Source organism: Cyclopterus lumpus, chromosome 6 (genome assembly GCF_009769545.1).
Source record: "Cyclopterus lumpus isolate fCycLum1 chromosome 6, fCycLum1.pri, whole genome shotgun sequence".
NCBI lineage: Eukaryota > Metazoa > Chordata > Actinopteri > Perciformes > Cyclopteridae > Cyclopterus > Cyclopterus lumpus.
Window position 1 is genome coordinate 4207062 of NC_046971.1, and position 17726 is coordinate 4224787.

General features: G+C 42.7%; 1 protein-coding gene across 1 annotated transcript in view; it reads left to right on the plus strand.

The window, feature by feature from the left end:
- The first annotated feature begins 991 nt into the window (after positions 1 to 991).
- LOC117731824 (alpha-1,3-mannosyl-glycoprotein 4-beta-N-acetylglucosaminyltransferase C-like) overlaps positions 992 to 17726 on the plus strand; it is a 30634-nt gene continuing 13899 nt past the window's right edge. Inside the window, exons 1-2 of the mRNA XM_034534319.1 lie at positions 992 to 1395; positions 5899 to 5982. The gene's annotated coding sequence lies outside the window, so the exon portion shown is untranslated. The remainder of the gene's footprint in view (positions 1396 to 5898; positions 5983 to 17726) is intronic.

The window sequence follows — 17726 nt, forward strand, 5'->3', positions numbered from 1 at the left end:
AAAACAGCTGCAGCTCATTTTCAAACACTTGAGAGAACTCGAGCACGTCTCCGTTTTTCACGCCGAATTAGAACAAACATCACGTGAGGGCGTGGATAATGTATGTAATCTACATTTTAAGGGGGCTTGGAGGCTAATTATAATTGCAAATTGCCAACTTGACTCCTGGCTCCCCTCAGTCCCAATCGTTGAAGTTTTCATTATTATTATTATGGATTCTGCAATTTCACATCTTTACACCGTCCGCTTTATTTTTATTAAATTATGGAGATTCTGGACACACAAATGCGGAAAGGGTGCAAACTTTTTGAATCCTCATACAGTTTGAGACATGAGGGCGAGTCACGGGGTTTTTTTAAACGCACTAATTCAATATATACTCGACGGCCGATCATTTTTTTAACAAGCCGTTGAATTATCCCTCTGAAAATGAAGAGCTACTCTGAAACACATTTTAGGATCAAATCTTCCTTCTAACAACATTTATTCTCCCGTTTCACCGCTTTGTTTTATACACAAACGCCGTTTTTTACGCAACTATCTAGGGAACGACCACGTTTCAGGAGCGTGAATGTTCTGCTCACACAGGAATGTCGAAAGCGTCACGTTTTCCCAAAATAATAATCGCTTGTATATATGTGTGCGTGCTCGTGTATCATATAACTTTGTTTTTTTGGTTAACAGACGGTGCATATGAACCGCAATCGAATCCCTATTTTATCTTCACACACACACACACACACACACACACACACACACACACCCCTCTCTCTCTCTAATCCAGATGTTTGCTGTGAACAGTTTGTCCTCTGGGATTGGAAGAGGAAGAACAGATTGATCCATTTTCTTATTGTTTAGGAGTTTTAGGAGAGCTTTGCCGACGTACAGGACCTGAAAAAGCTGTTCATGGGTCGTCGTGTTTAAAATCAAGTGTCGACGAGTTGTGCAGTTGTGGTGTGATGCATTGCCGAGAGAGAGAGAGAGAGATAGAGAGAGAGAGAGAGGTGGAGGGGAGGAGGGGAGGAGGGGTAGAGAAGAAAGAAGTGAGAGCCAATAAGAGGCAGTGGGTGCAGACTCACTCTGTTTGTGACACCTTGTGGTGGAGAGTGAGGGGGTGGCAGAGATGGAGAGAGAGGGGGGCACCACTGGATAGAGATAAAGAGAGAGAGAGAGAGATCAAAGCAGAGGAAGAGACAGAGGAGGAGGAACGAGGATGAGAGATAGCGGCGCTGCAGCGAGCGCCCTGCCTGCCTTCTCGCGACGAGTGTTTACTCCACTTTCCCTGAGAGCCGGTTATCTTCCCTCTGCGTGAGTCCTGGAAGTGATTTAAGTGAGCGGAGCGTCGCGGAGGAGAAGAAATCCACAGATCCGTTAGAGCGTCTGCGCCGTGAGCAGGTAAGCTCCCTCTCTCCCTCTCTCCCTCTCTCTCCCTCTCTCTCTCTCTCTCTGGTTGTACATTTCACAGTTTTATCTGCTTTTTCCTTCCTCGTCTCCTGCGAGGAGGACTAAACAACTTCTGCAGAGTTCGGGGTCTTGTTGAATGCCCTCCTCCCTCCTCCCCCTCCTCGATACACCCATGTCATGCCCTTCTATCTTCTGGTAGTTTGTGCTCATGCAGGCTGCGCAGCGGGACCCGTGTAAAGTGTGAACGGCGTGCCGCAGCTTCTCCCCGGCAGCCCGACCAGCATTTTTTTTAGCGTCTCAATATTGACAGTTGGGCTCAGTGGGGCTGAGGGTTGGAGGGGGAGGAGGAGGAGGATGAGGAAGAGGGAGACGAGTCAAATCTCTGCTTGACGGACCAGGAGGGTAACGGCATCAGCTGATGATGATGATGATGATGATGATGATCCTGATCTGTGCGCGAGGAGAGAGAGAGAGAAAAAAAGATAATCCTGCTCAAATAAGCCTTGCCTGCTTGTCAGATTTTTGCACAGCATTTTTCTTTTTCCTTTCACACAGCTGAGGTAGAAACAAACACATTGGCTTAAAGAGCTGGACACCCCCCCCCCCCCCCACACCCCCCACCCCACACCGGTTATCCACGCTGAGTTGTGTTGTGTTTTTTTTTTTGTGTTGTGTCGGAGGCTCAGAGGGCAGGTGATCAGAGATTTGCGGCTCAGCCCTCTTGAGTGACAGCTGAGCTCTATCACAGCTTTTCATCGTGACTCAAGCTGGTAAACTGCAGCTCAGCTTGTGACACAAATCCCCCCCCCCCCCCACCCCCCCCACCCCCAACCCCGTCCCCTCGGCGGCGTGGGAATAACCTGCCTTTCATCTCGCGCCTGGATCAGACTGATTTACCGTCGCTCCCCCTCAGCCGCGGTGTGTTTGCGCGGGGGCTTGACCTATAATGGGACCTAATGGCATCGTATGTTATTTTCAAGAGGACGCTGTCAGACCGGGACCACCTTCCAGTGGTAGTACGGCGGTTGTTATTAATGCTAGCTCTCCTCGTGACCCCCCCCCCCCCCATCAAAACTACTCCTGGCAGAGGTGCTGAACAAGAATTAATGGACCCTTTAAAATTAGAAAGTACATTCATCGTGGGCACCTCCATCTCTCTCTCTGTTTATCACCGTAAAGGACGACTCCAGAGGATATGTGTGTCCCCCAACGCAGGCCTTGATCGACTTAAAGAAAATATTAGGTTCATCTCTCTCACATGGATCTTCAGCCCCACTTTTCTCCGTGTCATTGATTGGTCTGCTTCTCTTTACCTGCATGGCCCCTCTGCTGTGATTGGTATGGACTTGATGCAGGGGATCAATAACGGAGAATGGATGTTACCTCGATTGACCTCCCAGAGAAAAAAAAATGTCCCCCGTCATGTTCTTCAACTCAGTTTTGATGATGTTTTTTTTCTTCCTCTAAAAAAAAAAAAAAAAAAAACCCTAAATCACCTTCCTTTCTAATTTCGAGAGATCATATTAAAGTTTTCAGTCCTGCAGCCGGGTGAAATATCTCACCCACGATGGATCGATAGCGGAGCAGAAACAACGTGAGGGGGTGGGGGTGGGGGTGGGGGGGGTAAGCGATGCAGCTAGTAAACACATTTAACAACTTGTGCGGCAGCGGATCGGCTCGCAAATCATCGTCGGGTTTTTTTTCGGATCTAAAAATCTCCCCTCGCTCTTTTCTCCACAGATGACAAAACGTACATGATTCGTCGGGTAGTTGGGGGGGCAAAAAGTCTGCGTTGTTTAACGGGAATGTCAATAATTTATTTTTTCTAGGCACGTTTTCCAAAAAATCTCGACGATGCCGGATCGTTATTGGCCCGAGAAGCTGACCTTTTAAATAAATGGAGCAGCCCCTCCTGAAATAAAGTGCCTCTGTCAGTGTCGTTACACAATCACGTTTATTGCTGTCAGTTACAGAAATGCTGTCCCAGTGGGCCACCGACTGGTTTTATAGCGCCGCACATATCGCCGCCCTCGTGTTACCTAAAAATAAAATTGGTTGCGCGCACTGAGATGAACAGATTTCATATCATAATCACGATATAGGGAGAGAATAAACTGCATCATTTATTCTTTACAGACAAGTTATTTGCAGAGACTTCAAGTAAAAGCTTTTAAATGTGACAAAACATACCTGCAAAATGACATTGTACTATTTATTTTACCTTTCAAATTATACAACTAGTACTTTTTGTGGTATTAATACATTATTTAGTGATTTCAAGTCGAAAAATACCAAATAGAATGAGGGGGAGAGAGGAGAAGATGTTATGTTGATGTTACAAGACGTTATTCCTACAGTAAAACAGTCCAAAAGAATATTAACAACTCTCCTGAATCCCTTAACCAGAGTGTTTTCCAACTTATTTTCGGTATATATATATATATATATATATATATATATATATATATATATATATATATCGTGACAGTCTCACATCTCATCCTCGTCATTGTCGTCCTCACTGGCACGCCGACAAGCTCCCCGCACAAGAGGCGCTGCACTTGCATTATACATGACTCTACCCGTTAGTTAATTCATAGAAATAGAACTCTGTGTTTTTTTTTTCCTCGAAGAACGAGGCGCTTTTAAAGTTACGGGGCGTCGGATTGGATTTAACGAACCCCACCGAAAAGATGTCCTCGGTGTGAGAGCCATCCGCATGTACAATACATGATAAAATAGAGCTCAAAAACATTGAGCCTCGCTTTCATTGTCTGTGGAGCAGCGCCAGGCTTCTTTTTTTTTTTTTTTTTACTTGATGAGTGTGAGACTCACTGGGAATCCCCACTGGAAGCGAGACGGCGTCCCCCTCATCCGTCCGGCCTCCACCCCGACTGACTAGTTTTTCGTGCGTAAGAAGCCGGAGGGGCGTCTGTAGTGACTCCAACAGCTGCTTTAAATTTTAAAAAAAACAAAAGGAAGTGTTTACATGTTCAAACCACAATCTTTTCCAAAACCTAAACAAAAGTTTAGCCATAACTTTAACCACAGACTCCCCCCCCCCCCCCCCAACAGCTTCTGCTCTGTAAAGTGTTGCACAAACATCGGCAGTAAACAAACCTCAGGCAGCAAATTATGCTTACTTCGCCAAAAAAAACAAATTCACTTTGCGTACATATTGTTATTTTCAAGGAGAGTTCTCGTGTCCTCGGAGATTCGCGTCTCAAATCATTTCGGTATCAACAAATGTACCTTCCATCTGGCAAAAAACAACAACAACTAAGTGATGTTTCTCATCACTAACAAAACACAAGTGAACCGACATTGAAAGGTCAGTTTAAATTTGGCATTTGGAACAATGGAGTGTGTGTGTCTTCCTGTTTTTCCGGCCTTCAGAAGTCTCCCGTTGAGCTTCTCGCCCCTCGTGAAGATAAAGTGTGAGATATATTCGGAGGGTGGGTGGAGTGCCTGCTTTTAAACAAGCAAGCAAAGTCTACGCGGCCATCTGCTCGCACCATAATATATATATTTATAATCAAGGCTGCAGACTCTCTCTCTCTCTCTCTCTCTCTCTCTCTCTCTCCCACTAGTTACTTCGGATTCGACTTGAACACCAAGCGTGGAAACAGATGCCGCATCTTAACAAATTTAGTTTGAGATTTTGACGCGAGTTCCTCGGGGGTCGACGCCTCCCGAGCGACTTGTTATTTCCTCTTTTTATTTTTAGAATTTCTTGTTATAAAAAAAAAAAGAAAAAGAAATGAATATTTTTCGAGACACTTTCCGGGCCGGCGTTGTTGAATCGCCGCTTTCCTCGTCAGCCACGTGCTCACTTACTCGTGAAAGAGAGATTTCTAACTCAAGATCATTTAATATATATATATATATATATGCTATTTAATGTGTTGTCCTCATAATGACGTACATGTGATTATAGAGGCAATGATTGACGGCGTAAAACTGAATTAAATATAGATTTAAAGATTTATTAATCAAACGCTAGTCCGATTTGTGAAGGCAAGGGAGCGTCGTCGTCTTGAGACTAAGACGGCTAGCGATGAAATATATATGAATATAAACCCCAATAATACCAATCATAATTAGAGTTGTATAAATGTATAAAGTTTAAAACTTTAAAACATTTTTCATAAGGAACACTACACTAAAACATGTCGCACACACTTTAGATGATGGAAAGGAGCTCAGATTTTCAATAAACAAGACGAGACTTCTTCTTTTTTCTTTTTTTTCCGGAGACAGACGATAATGAGGCTGTTTTTCTTCCGTCTGAACACAGATGTGGTGTTTTTTGGGAAGGCGGCGCTCTGTTTGTGAGAGTCGGATGCTTAAAGTCTGACTGAACACAAAGTCCTCGGTCTCAAAGGGCCAGACGGTTCATTAGAGGATGTGTGGGTGAAAAAGGAAAGTACAGTCTTTTTTTAAGTTGCACAACAAACTGCGTCACCCGATTTTATTGTTTTTCCTCTCTTTCAGGCCCGACTCGCTCTGTGATTCGGGGGGATCGATGCCAGTCCGCCGAGCGAACGGAAGGAACAACCCGAGCGCATCGGCAAACAGGTGAGAGAGTTTGAGTGTTGAGATTGTGACGCGCTTATTTTTCTTCTTCCTCCAGTCCGCGTCGTCGTTTCATCCAAACGAGGTTTCATTTCAATATCGGTGGTGATTTATGGGGTGTTCTTTATAGATGAAAACCTTTTGCTCATTTAACAGTTCCCAAAAAGGAAGACAGCTCAGGTGAATAGGGGAAGGAATCAAGGAAGAGATATCGCCATGAAACGTCCCCGGTTCATTACTTACACTAAGACAATGATTTTTGTATTAAAAGTTTTAAAAAATATGCAAGTGAGGCATTATCTTATTGAATATGTGCACATTTGTATCCATTACCAGAGCAGAGGTCTGAACATCGGATAAAGCCAGCGACAACATTCTTGCTGATATATTTTAGTCAAAAGTTTTCACAAGAAAACATTGGATATCTCTTTTTATCACTCCCTATAAATCACCTTTTAGGAATGAAATGTTCTCTAAATCCGGCTATGAATAATATATGATCAAACTGTAAAAACATTCACAGACTAGACTGGGGAAGTTTTCTGTATGTAAGTGCTTCTGAAGTGGAGATTTCTGACTCAGATTCGGAGAGAAAAACACATTTTGGGAAAACGGCCTCTAAAGCTTAATTTACAGGTTCACTTATTGTTATTTTGCAACAGGGTTGTGCAACGAAATGCAGTTTGTAGTCCCATTTTACGGCATAAGAAAAATGCACACAAAAAAAAAATAAACAATATTATATGGTGAAGGATGAATTTCAGTCTCACAGCCTGAGGTGCTTTTTCCTAAAAATCAGCAATCAGCTTCTTGGTTTTACTGACGTTGTAGCAGCAGGTTGTTCTCTGCAAAGTCGTAGATTTCGTCTCATAGATGTTTGTAATACGACCGTCGACGGTCGAGTCATCTGCCAACTTCACGTCGGGTTTAGCAGTCGTGACTTGAACCGGAGTGGGCTCAGCACGCTGCCCTGAGGGACTCCGGTGGTCAACATTAGGGCGATCAACAGGGAAAAAAAGACAAGTTTCTGGATGTTTAAATATGCAAATTATCTTATGCTAACTTTTGGCAAATTTAGAAGAATTCTATGGGCTAACACATTGCTATTTTTGGTCTTTTTTGCCTGATAATCAGACGGAATTGCTGTTTTGCTTTTCAGTTCATTCCTTTTCGCCTTAAATTGGATTAATTTTATTAATTGTTTTTTCCGGCGACAAGGTAAAACATTTCCCACAACTATTGATGTTAATTCAAGAGTTTTTTGTTATTTCTGTAAATTAATTTACAACAATATGTATCTGTGTCAATCACATAGTCTGACATACGTGTATCCAATCTTAATCAAATAATCTTGTTTGTTGATAAATATTTTCCTACTACCATTACTTTATGCCAGCATTTGTCCCATGCTCTAAATCCAAACTCTGACTAATATAATCAACGATATTTTCAAGAAGCAACTGAACTGTTCAGTCTGTAAAATGTCAGAATACTGAAGTCTTTAAATTGTTTGCGTTGTCTGTCCGACAGTTTAAATTCACAGTGATAGAAATCCTTCCATGCGAGTGGCCACAGTTCATCATTTTAACTAGATTTAGTTAATCAATTATCTAAATATTTTTTTCATTAAATTTCTGCCATCAAGTAATTCAATAATTTACCAAATCACCGAGGTATTCATTTCTGAATTATTATAATTTTGGGGGGTTTCTGTTAGTTGTAAATTTGTTAAGAATCCATGATTTCAAAACTCTTCCCAGAGTTCGAGTGAACTTTTATCTTCAAGTGCAAGATGAGAGTCAAAAGGAAAAAACATCTCTGACAATACGTCTATTGTCTCCGCTAGATTAGCTTTATTATTTCCTCTATCGCGTTTCGAAGGCGTTTGATCTGCCTCCCTCTAACTTTTGACAACTTAGAAGAGGAAAGCCTACAACAGTCCCTCAAGGCTTAATTATCCCTCAGCCCGATAACAACCTGGATGTGGGGGGGTGGGGGGGTGTTAGAGAACGCCAATGGAGACGCCAGCATTAATGGAGATAGTCTGATATTACCTGACCTCTCATCAAAAGACTGTGTTGGCAGGCGGAGCACATAATCTCTTCCATTTCTCGTGTCCATGCCAAAAAAAAACAACAACAAAAAACTTGCTTGTGCTGTGTAGCTCAATGGGCAGAGCAAGACATCAATGACATCCAATGGGAACACTCATTATCCTGCAGATACACATATCTGAGTGCACGACTCGCATTAAAGCTTTCATCCAATGTCAGGGAGATAAACTCACATGTCTGCAGCAGCGGTGTTATTTTTAATTTTTTTGTTGCATTTTAATAACCAAGTCCATCCTTAAATTTTGCTCGGTTTTAGTCATATCCTCTGTGGATGCTTTTAGTCCACAGAGACGCATCTTCTTCTTCTTCTTCTTCTTCTTTCATCCGAATCCTCTCTTCTCCTCTGAAGTGCATCTCGGCCGCAATCAGCCTCCTCAAAGTCAGCAGGATTATTATTAGGGTTTGTTTTTTTTTCTTCTCAAGGACATTTTAACAATTTGTGTCAAAGGGAAAGATAAGAGCGAGGTGCTAAAAGAAAAAGACAAAGCTGGGCCGGAGATGACAGATTTAAACGTATTAAGATTTGTATGATGTCATTTCGTCGTTAGTGAGTTCGATGTGGTTTCTTGGGCAGACGACATTAATTGTCGTTTGATCTGATCAGCGAGTGTTTTATCTCAGCAAGGTTGCTACAATTAATTTGACAAGTAGTTCCGCTGATTTCTTTTATCCTAATTTCTTTTGCTCTCGAGATTTTTTTTTTAATCTCATTTTCAAGAAATTTAAAAACAAATTCGCATAAAAGAGACAACAGACTTTGAAAGCAACAAATAAATCTCCTTAATCCTCATGATACAATCTCGTTTAAATGTCTCCGCAGTTCACAACAAGATGAGTTCGTCTGCGCCATCGGACGTTCGCAGCTGCCGCTAGTTTTTAAGACGTCAGCGGAGAAAACGTGGATAAGGAAGAATTCACATAAGTCAATGTGCCCATGAATCATTCTATGGTTGTATAAGGACAGCGGACCACTGAAACCATAGCATTTTATGAGCATATGCATATATGAAATAATACCCTGATTAATAGCTGATGAATTGTTGCTTAAATGGACTTACTCGCCCTGGATTTATACACAAGACACTCGATCGGGATGTTTGAGAGACAGATTGTCTCCTGGGAGAGAAACCCGGGTATTTTTTTTTAACGTTTATTATTTGCCTTGCGTGTCAGCAGAAAAAGATGAATAGAAAAGAGACGGTGGTGTTGAAGGCGTTTTGAATGTGCAGAGGGGGAAACAGGTCAGTGTCTCTTAATGAAAACTCTCTTCAGTTTTCATTCAGAGGACACCCACACCTCCTCGTGTGGAAGTAAAATCACTCTGCAGCAGCAGCAGCGGCGTCTCACAATAAATCCTGCTCTTAAAAAAAAAAAAAAAAACGTGAACCTCGCCGTGCAATCCGAAGTGTCTCTACGTCCTCTATCGGAAAGAAAAAGGATCGCAAACTATGCTCGCTATCGTCGCCTCTTATCGAGTGATCTTTTTCTTTTTCTTTTGGGCAGAATTATCTGGTCGCAGATGTAGCCAAGAATAGTAAAGTCAATAAAATGTAAATCGAAAGCTGTGGTTTTGCAACGCTCTCTTTCTATGGGTAGAAGATACACATGTTTTAATGTGCTTCCAACTTCCTGTAAAACAACATTCATTAAGACCTAAAAGACATTCGACAGCAGAGTGACTTCAACTATCCGTGAGACTTTGTGCAGATTTATTATTTTTTTTTAAACGGCAAATAAATTACGTAATTTCTACAAAATAGCAACTTTATCCTTCAACGGAGATGTCGTAATGCTAAGCTGCTTAACAGACAGGGGAGGAGGGAAAAAAAAGAAAGCTATTCGGGTTTGCACTTGAGGGCACTAATCCGGTCCCAAAAATAAATCTACTTATATTTGTGGGATATTATGAGAAAAAAAGAGATAATCTTCAGTTATTAGTGTCATAATTGATATACCTTGAGTGTTTTTGGACAAATGTTGAATGGGTTAATTTTCCTCCCTCCGCACTGAAGGTTAAACTTTTTGGAGACAATATCAAACGATGATGTATCGACTCGCGTCGTGATGCTGGAAGAAGTGAGCGTTCGTGTCTAATGATTCAAATCTCCGCTCTCACCTCTGTCGGCAAAAAGTAATTATGACAAAGTCATGTGGGGCTGCAGGAGGACTGAGAGGAGCCCCGAACATCAGAGAAACGCACCGGAGAAGATGATCACAGGCTCAAACTCACACACTGGAAGACTGTTCTTATATATGTATTACTGTTATTATCAGAGATATTTAAAGTCAGATTGAAATGGTGTTTTAGAGCTTCCAGACGGTTGAAACTAGATTTAACTCGTTGGTAAATTAGGGAGAAAGCTGTTTTTGTTTGGGGGATTGTTCAATATTCTGCAACGTTTCATTGATTATTTTTTTTATTGTAAGAAAATCCCCAAAAAACGAAGAGAACAAAACCTGCCGAGCTCCAGATGTAGGCTTAAAAAGATGTTGTCTTATTTGTCTTTATGGTGTGTTGCAGTTGGAAAGATGACATTCTCAGTATCACTTCAACATAACTGGCAACCCACGAATACATAGTTAAAAGTCAATCACCATAAGCCCCGCCCTAAAGCGTACCCTGCTTTATGGTCTGTTTGACTCTAAATGACCATAATTTACTAAATGAACATCACGCTGTATTGAAGAAGACTTGAAACTAGAGATTGAGACCAAAAACTCATGTTTACAATGTTTACTGAGGGAATACATCAAGAGAAGTAGAGTCATTTATATAGACTTCTATACAACCAGAGGAGTCGCCCCCCGGTGGTCAGGAGAGAGAATGCAGCTTCAACACATGAAGCATAGACTTCTATACAACCAGAGGAGTCGCCCCCCGGTGGTCAGGAGAGAGAATGCAGCTTCAACACATGAAGCATAGACTTCTATACAACCAGAGGAGTCGCCCCCCGGTGGTCAGGAGAGAGAATGCCGCTTCAACACATGAAGCATAGACTTCTATACAACCAGAGGAGTCGCCCCCCGGTGGTCAGGAGAGAGAATGCAGCTTCAACACATGAAGCATAGACTTCTATACAACCAGAGGAGTCGCCCCCTGGTGGTCAGGAGAGAGAATGCAGCTTTAACACATGAAGCATAGACTTCTATACAACCAGAGGAGTCGCCCCCTGATGGTCAGGAGAGAGAATGCAGCTTCAACACATGAAGCATAGACTTCTATACAACCAGAGGAGTCGCCCCCTGGTGGTCAGGAGAGAGAATGCAGCTTCAACACATGAAGCATAGACTTCTATACAACCAGAGGAGTCGCCCCCCGGTGGTCAGGAGAGAGAATGCAGCTTCAACACATGAAGCATAGACTTCTATACAACCAGAGGAGTCGCCCCCCGGTGGTCAGGAGAGAGAATGCAGCTTCAACACATGAAGCATAGACTTCTATACAACCAGAGGAGTCGCCCCCCGGTGGTCAGGAGAGAGAATGCCGCTTCAACACATGAAGCATAGACTTCTATACAACCAGAGGAGTCGCCCCCCGGTGGTCAGGAGAGAGAATGCAGCTTCAACACATGAAGCATAGACTTCTATACAACCAGAGGAGTCGCCCCCTGGTGATCAGGAGAGAGAATGCAGCTTTAACACATGAAGCATAGACTTCTATACAACCAGAGGAGTCGCCCCCTGATGGTCAGGAGAGAGAATGCAGCTTCAACACATGAAGCATAGACTTCTATACAACCAGAGGAGTCGCCCCCTGGTGGTCAGGAGAGAGAATGCAGCTTCAACACATGAAGCATAGACTTCTATACAACCAGAGGAGTCGCCCCCCGGTGGTCAGGAGAGAGAATGCAGCTTCAACACATGAAGCATAGACTTCTATACAACCAGAGGAGTCGCCCCCTGGTGGTCAGGAGAGAGAATGCAGCTTTAACACATGAAGCATAGACTTCTATACAACCAGAGGAGTCGCCCCCTGATGGTCAGGAGAGAGAATGCAGCTTCAACACATGAAGCATAGACTTCTATACAACCAGAGGAGTCGCCCCCTGGTGGTCAGGAGAGAGAATGCAGCTTCAACACATGAAGCATAGACTTCTATACAACCAGAGGAGTCGCCCCCCGGTGGTCAGGAGAGAGAATGCAGCTTCAACACATGAAGCATAGACTTCTATACAACCAGAGGAGTCGCCCCCTGGTGGTCAGGAGAGAGAATGCAGCTTTAACACATGAAGCATAGACTTCTATACAACCAGAGGAGTCGCCCCCTGATGGTCAGGAGAGAGAATGCAGCTTTAACACATGAAGCATAGACTAACATACGTTTGGGTGATTTATTCACTAACAATGCATTATATATATTATCTTATGTATGTAAAATCCTAATGTGTAATATAATGAGTAAGTACAGATGTCAAATTAGAAAGTAGCTGTAGTAAAAACTACAATAGTGAAGTATAAAGTAGTAGAAAATGAAAGTAACATAAAACTTGAGTAACGTACTTTATGGTTGCTCCACTGCTGCTAATATCACGAACATTAATACTACAACACAACTACCAATAGCAACACTACTAATAATGATACTCATCGTCATCTCAATCTCATTGAAGAAGACGAACACAGCTAATAAAACCCCCAAAAAACAATGTCACAGCCAAATCCGCCACTTAACAGTTCAGTAATCGCTGAGCCTGTCGTCAATTTGGAGGCAGAAGGACAATCAGATGAGAGCTTATCAATCCTCCTCGTTTATATATCAGCAACCTGGTGAACTGTGAAGAGCGCACAAATTAAATTCCCATCGCACGCGGCGGCGGTGATTCAGATCGGGGATTATTTCACTAATTAGCGGGGATACGCTCCTTTTCCTTTGACACCAACTGCAGTTTGACGTTTACCTTGTTTCTGCAAAATCGCCTAAAGTCGGGGCGACTTTTCTTCTTTCTACGTTTCCACCCCTGCAGTCGTACAGTGTCGTCATCCTTTTGTTTCCCCCTGGAACACTAAGTAGGCTTTCCACTGCAGCCGTAAGGGAAGTGGACGTGTCGGCGTGGGAAGCCGACGAGCTAACCCGCTAACTTGGCCGCTAATTTCCTCTTTACGGTTCTGTAAACAACGTGTCTCCACTATTCTAAACTAATACAAATAAATGTAGAGTTACTTACTTAAGTTAAAGCTCACGATGACAACAGCTCGGCTCGGGAGAAAGAAACAAGGTGATCCTTTTTAATCTGATGAAGGACGTTTTAATTGACTAAAACTAGTTATGGTTTCGACTAACAAAACTTTTACTCATTTAAAACTTGATGAGGTTGACTAAATATGCTAAACAACCAAAAAGGACTAATAGGTGACAAGTATGGTTTTGGGGTTTAAGGGAGTTACAGTAGTCGAGCTTAGGGAAGCGGTGACGCTACAAAACTAAATACGTGTTGACCTTCGTTTGGAAAAAGGGAAACTAGCCGTCCTTTGCTCCTGTATTTAACTTTCTGAATAGATCTTTAGCTTAAAACGGATCATTTGAGCGGTGACACAAGATTGAACTCGAATCCTAAAAAGGAGGAAGGAAAAACATGTTCAAGAGGATTTTCTGAGGATTTCAGAGTCTCAGCTATCAGTCTGTAAACTGCATCCATCACGTTCATCCAGCCAGTGTGTGTTTTTACCAGACAGGGAGGAAGGGGGGGGGGGGGGGGGGGGGGGGTCAAAGGTGAAGCTTTCTGTGGATTGAGTGCTCACTCTTTGGAGATAATTGGTTTTTCAAGCCGACGTGGGAGACAATATCCCGTCGGTGACTTTACCTGACTCCTTGATTTAATTTGGGCAAACTATTGTCTCTGTGAGTAGGAGGCACCGTCTGCATTGTTTTCAGAGCCACTTTGTGATCCAGACTTCTAAACAGACGGGCTACAAGTCTCGATGTGGCGCCGTGAACATTTTTCCTCCCGGCAGCTTTTAAACCCGAACTCGACAAAACCGTTTTTTAAACCGTCGCGTATTAACAGCAGCAGACAGTTTTTTTTTTTTTTTCCTCTGTCGGCTTTTGGCAGGAATGCATAATTTATAGTGTTATTTCATATTAAATTGACAGGGATTGTGGGTTAGGTAATGTGTTTGGTAACGTTGTGAGCGTTGTTCAACGCCCCTGTTTGAGTTGTCGTGCATTGAGCTGCTGCTGCGTTTAAAGTGTCCCAGCATGCAGCTGCACTCAGCTCCTCGAGTTCTCGATAAGCTGAGCTCGTCTCCTCTGAAGGCGACGCGCGACAGCAAAGCATCGCCGTTGTTTTCTCCGGCTCGCTTTCCTTCCTGGAACGACTTTAAAATGTTCGGAGGGTTGAAACTCACGGCAGACTTTGAAGAGACGACGATGGAAAAATTGTCCCTTGAAACTTTTTTTTTTCTTCTTCTTCTTCTTCTTCTTCCGTCTGTCTTTAAGCCAAAAATGTTTACATGTGACCATCTAAACAATATTTTAACAACAGAACCAGATGATTGGTGCCAAATATATGGTTGTAAATATACTTTATATAATATACACCACATATTTTGAATAATACTGTTACTCAGGAAGTGTAATCAGTTAATTATTAAAGCTAAAAAGAGAAATAAACCCATTAATGGGCTGTAAGGCGTAGTTTAAAATAACCCACCAGAGCAGTGAGTGAAGAGAGTCAATGGCGTTATGAAACGGGCATAAAAGAGGGTTTTGAGATAAAGGTGAGTCACCGTGACAACGAGAGCATGCAAACATAACTGGCCGCCCAAAATGTGAGAAACGCCTCGACTTCGGGAACATAATTAGAATCGATCCGTTGAGCTGAAGGCAGATTGTTAACACTTCCCGCAGCGTTTGTACGGTCTTCATCACGTCTCTTTGTGGAGCGGCAGAGGTCAAAGGTCAGAGCGGAGCAGCCCGAGCTCCGTCCGACGAGCTGATTTCTTCGGCGCCTTAAATGAGTCAAGCCTCTCGTTATTCCTAATGTCTTTAATTTTCTTCCAGCACATCCGGATCTCCACTTTTAAGGCTGAAACGACCCCAAAAAAAAGTCCTTTTGATGAAGAGGAAATTCTTTTAATGGCTTAAATGACATTAGTTTTCTGGAGCACGGAGGCTTACAGCAGCTAATAATGTATTAACTCACAGATAATGGAATAAGTTGTTCTAATTAAAAAATGCTCCTCTTTTTAATAGGTCAGTGCAGCGTTAGTGCAGTCCAGATAATTAAATACCACCTCGGTATTGATACGTTATCAATTAATTGCTGATGTTTTTCATCATCCGGCTATTAAATGTGATTCTGTGAAGCACAGCGGTGCTGCTAATGGTGAGCAGGAGTTTAGTGTGTTAGCATGCTAACTGTTTAGCATGCTAACGCTGTCACTTTGTTATTGTTTTGGTCTGTCGTATTTTTTTTTTTTGTTTTTCATCTTTTCGTTGTTGTTTCTTCGTAGTCGTTTTTCATCGTTTTTCATCTTTTCGTTGTTGTTTCTTCGTGGTCGTTTTTCATCTTTTCGTTGTTGTTTCTTCGTGGTCGTTTTGCGTTTTGTGCCTCTCTGTTTGACATTTTCTAGCTGAAGGCCGCTGACCCTCGGAGCTGTTTCCCGGGTTCTCCCGCTCGGTGATCGATCCGTTCTCGAGCCGCGCTGCTCGCGTGGCTCATAAATTGCATAAAACTGCGTCAAAGTAAACAACAACAAAGCACTGAAACTTCTCGGGCGCAACGAGACAAAAACAGGATAAGACGGGAAGTGACAAGTCGGAGGCAGTGAGCGCTGCGAGTCTGCGTAAGCGGTTAAAGATACTCCAAGTCTCATCAAAGGACGCTTATTTACATAAAACTGAGATGTATGAGGAAAACACGTGTGTGTGTGTGTGTGTGTGTGTGTGTGTGTGTGTGTGTGTGTGTGTGTGTGTGTCGTACGCCAGACGAGGCGACGCCGCGCTAAAACGAGCAAGTCGGCCTCCCGGCTCCGCTGATTGACGAGCATTCTGGGAAACATCATTTTGAACTCCCGCTGATCTCCGGAGGATTTATTAGCATCCTATTATGTTCATCTTATAGTGGCAGCTTCTCGGGTGCAGTTACCTGAGTAATGATGCTTCTGTCGCTCTGCGGGGTTACATTCACAGGGCTCGTCTCCAAATTTAACTCCTGTCTGATCATATATTATATTTTTTTTGTGATGGCTTTTAACATCTCTGCTTGGCTGTAATACCAGAAAGCGTCGTCAGGCAACACTCAGGGGAGGAGCAGGGGGTGTGTGTGTGTGTGTGTGTGGGGGGGTAAGAAAAGCCTCCACCGCTGCCAAAATTCACACCGAAAAAAAGCTGGTGTTAGCCAAAAATGATGACTGCGTGTCAAGTGGCAGATGGATGAATAATCGAGTGAAATGGACGTACATTGTATGACGCCTGTGTTCCTCCATCAAGAAAAAGGGCTGAAACATGCTCTGTAATTACGGGACGGTAACATTAAGTTAAAGGGCTGTAAACAAATATATATATTCACACTCAAAATATATATTTGTACCTGTTGTACTAACCCTGACTGAGCTTATATGGAAAAAGATAATTTGGACATTTGCTAAGACGATTATTTTTACCACTTTTCATGGTGGTTGAAGTTAACCAGATTTATTTTTTTAATCACGCGTTCATAAAAAAATAATAAAACACTCCAATACGGGGATACGTGAGGCAAGTTAGTCGAGTTAAAAGCAATTTTTTTTTTACCCCGGCCAATGATGTGCAATAAGGGATTATATAATAACACATATATTACATTTTTTTGGGGGGTGTTTTACTTTATAAAAGGGATTAAAGATACAGAGCACCAATACGAGTACTTAATAAATGCCACGACGGGAGCTTTCCAATGACTTTGAAAACCTTTTTTTTTTAATTTTTTTCCTCCCTTTCTGACTGCAACAGATTAAATATTAATTCATAATTATATTTTTACCGTTCAGCTTTGTGTTTGCCTGATGCAAGCGGAGCACCGTTTGCAGGGACGTTTGAAAGATTAATGCGACCGATTTAAATGTTGAAAATAAATTTTTTATAGTCGCTTTACAGGAGAACAGATGGTCCACCTTAAAGGTCAGCCCACCTTAAGTGAGCCTGGACCTCGGGGATAACCCTCTTTGATCAGCAGGCAGTGCGAAGTACACGAGCCCAGTATCAGACGTAGACTCTTAATGCTTCATCCCACTGGCAAAAACATGATGTTTCTATGGTGAGTACAACGTTATATATATGCAATAGAAATCATGGCCAAAGCCAATGTTTCTACCATGCGCAGCATAATTATTTTTGCATATTGAGCACAAATATTTTTCTTTTGACCAGACTCGTACATTTTGCATACATTCTTTTTCCTCATTTGAACGCGTAGACGGCGTCCTCCTTCGTCACGCCGTTCACAAGTTGTCACTAACCACCACCACCACCCTCCTCCCTCTCTCCTCCCTCTCTCCTCCCTCCCTCCTCCCTCCCCCCCCTTGACACCCTCGTAAGTGGAGGAAGGAAACCTGAATTGGGACACGGCTCAGCTGTGGTGTGAATCGAGCTGCGCGTTCCTTAATCATCATATCTCTGCATCACCGACTCGTGGAGAGAAAAAAAAAGAGAAA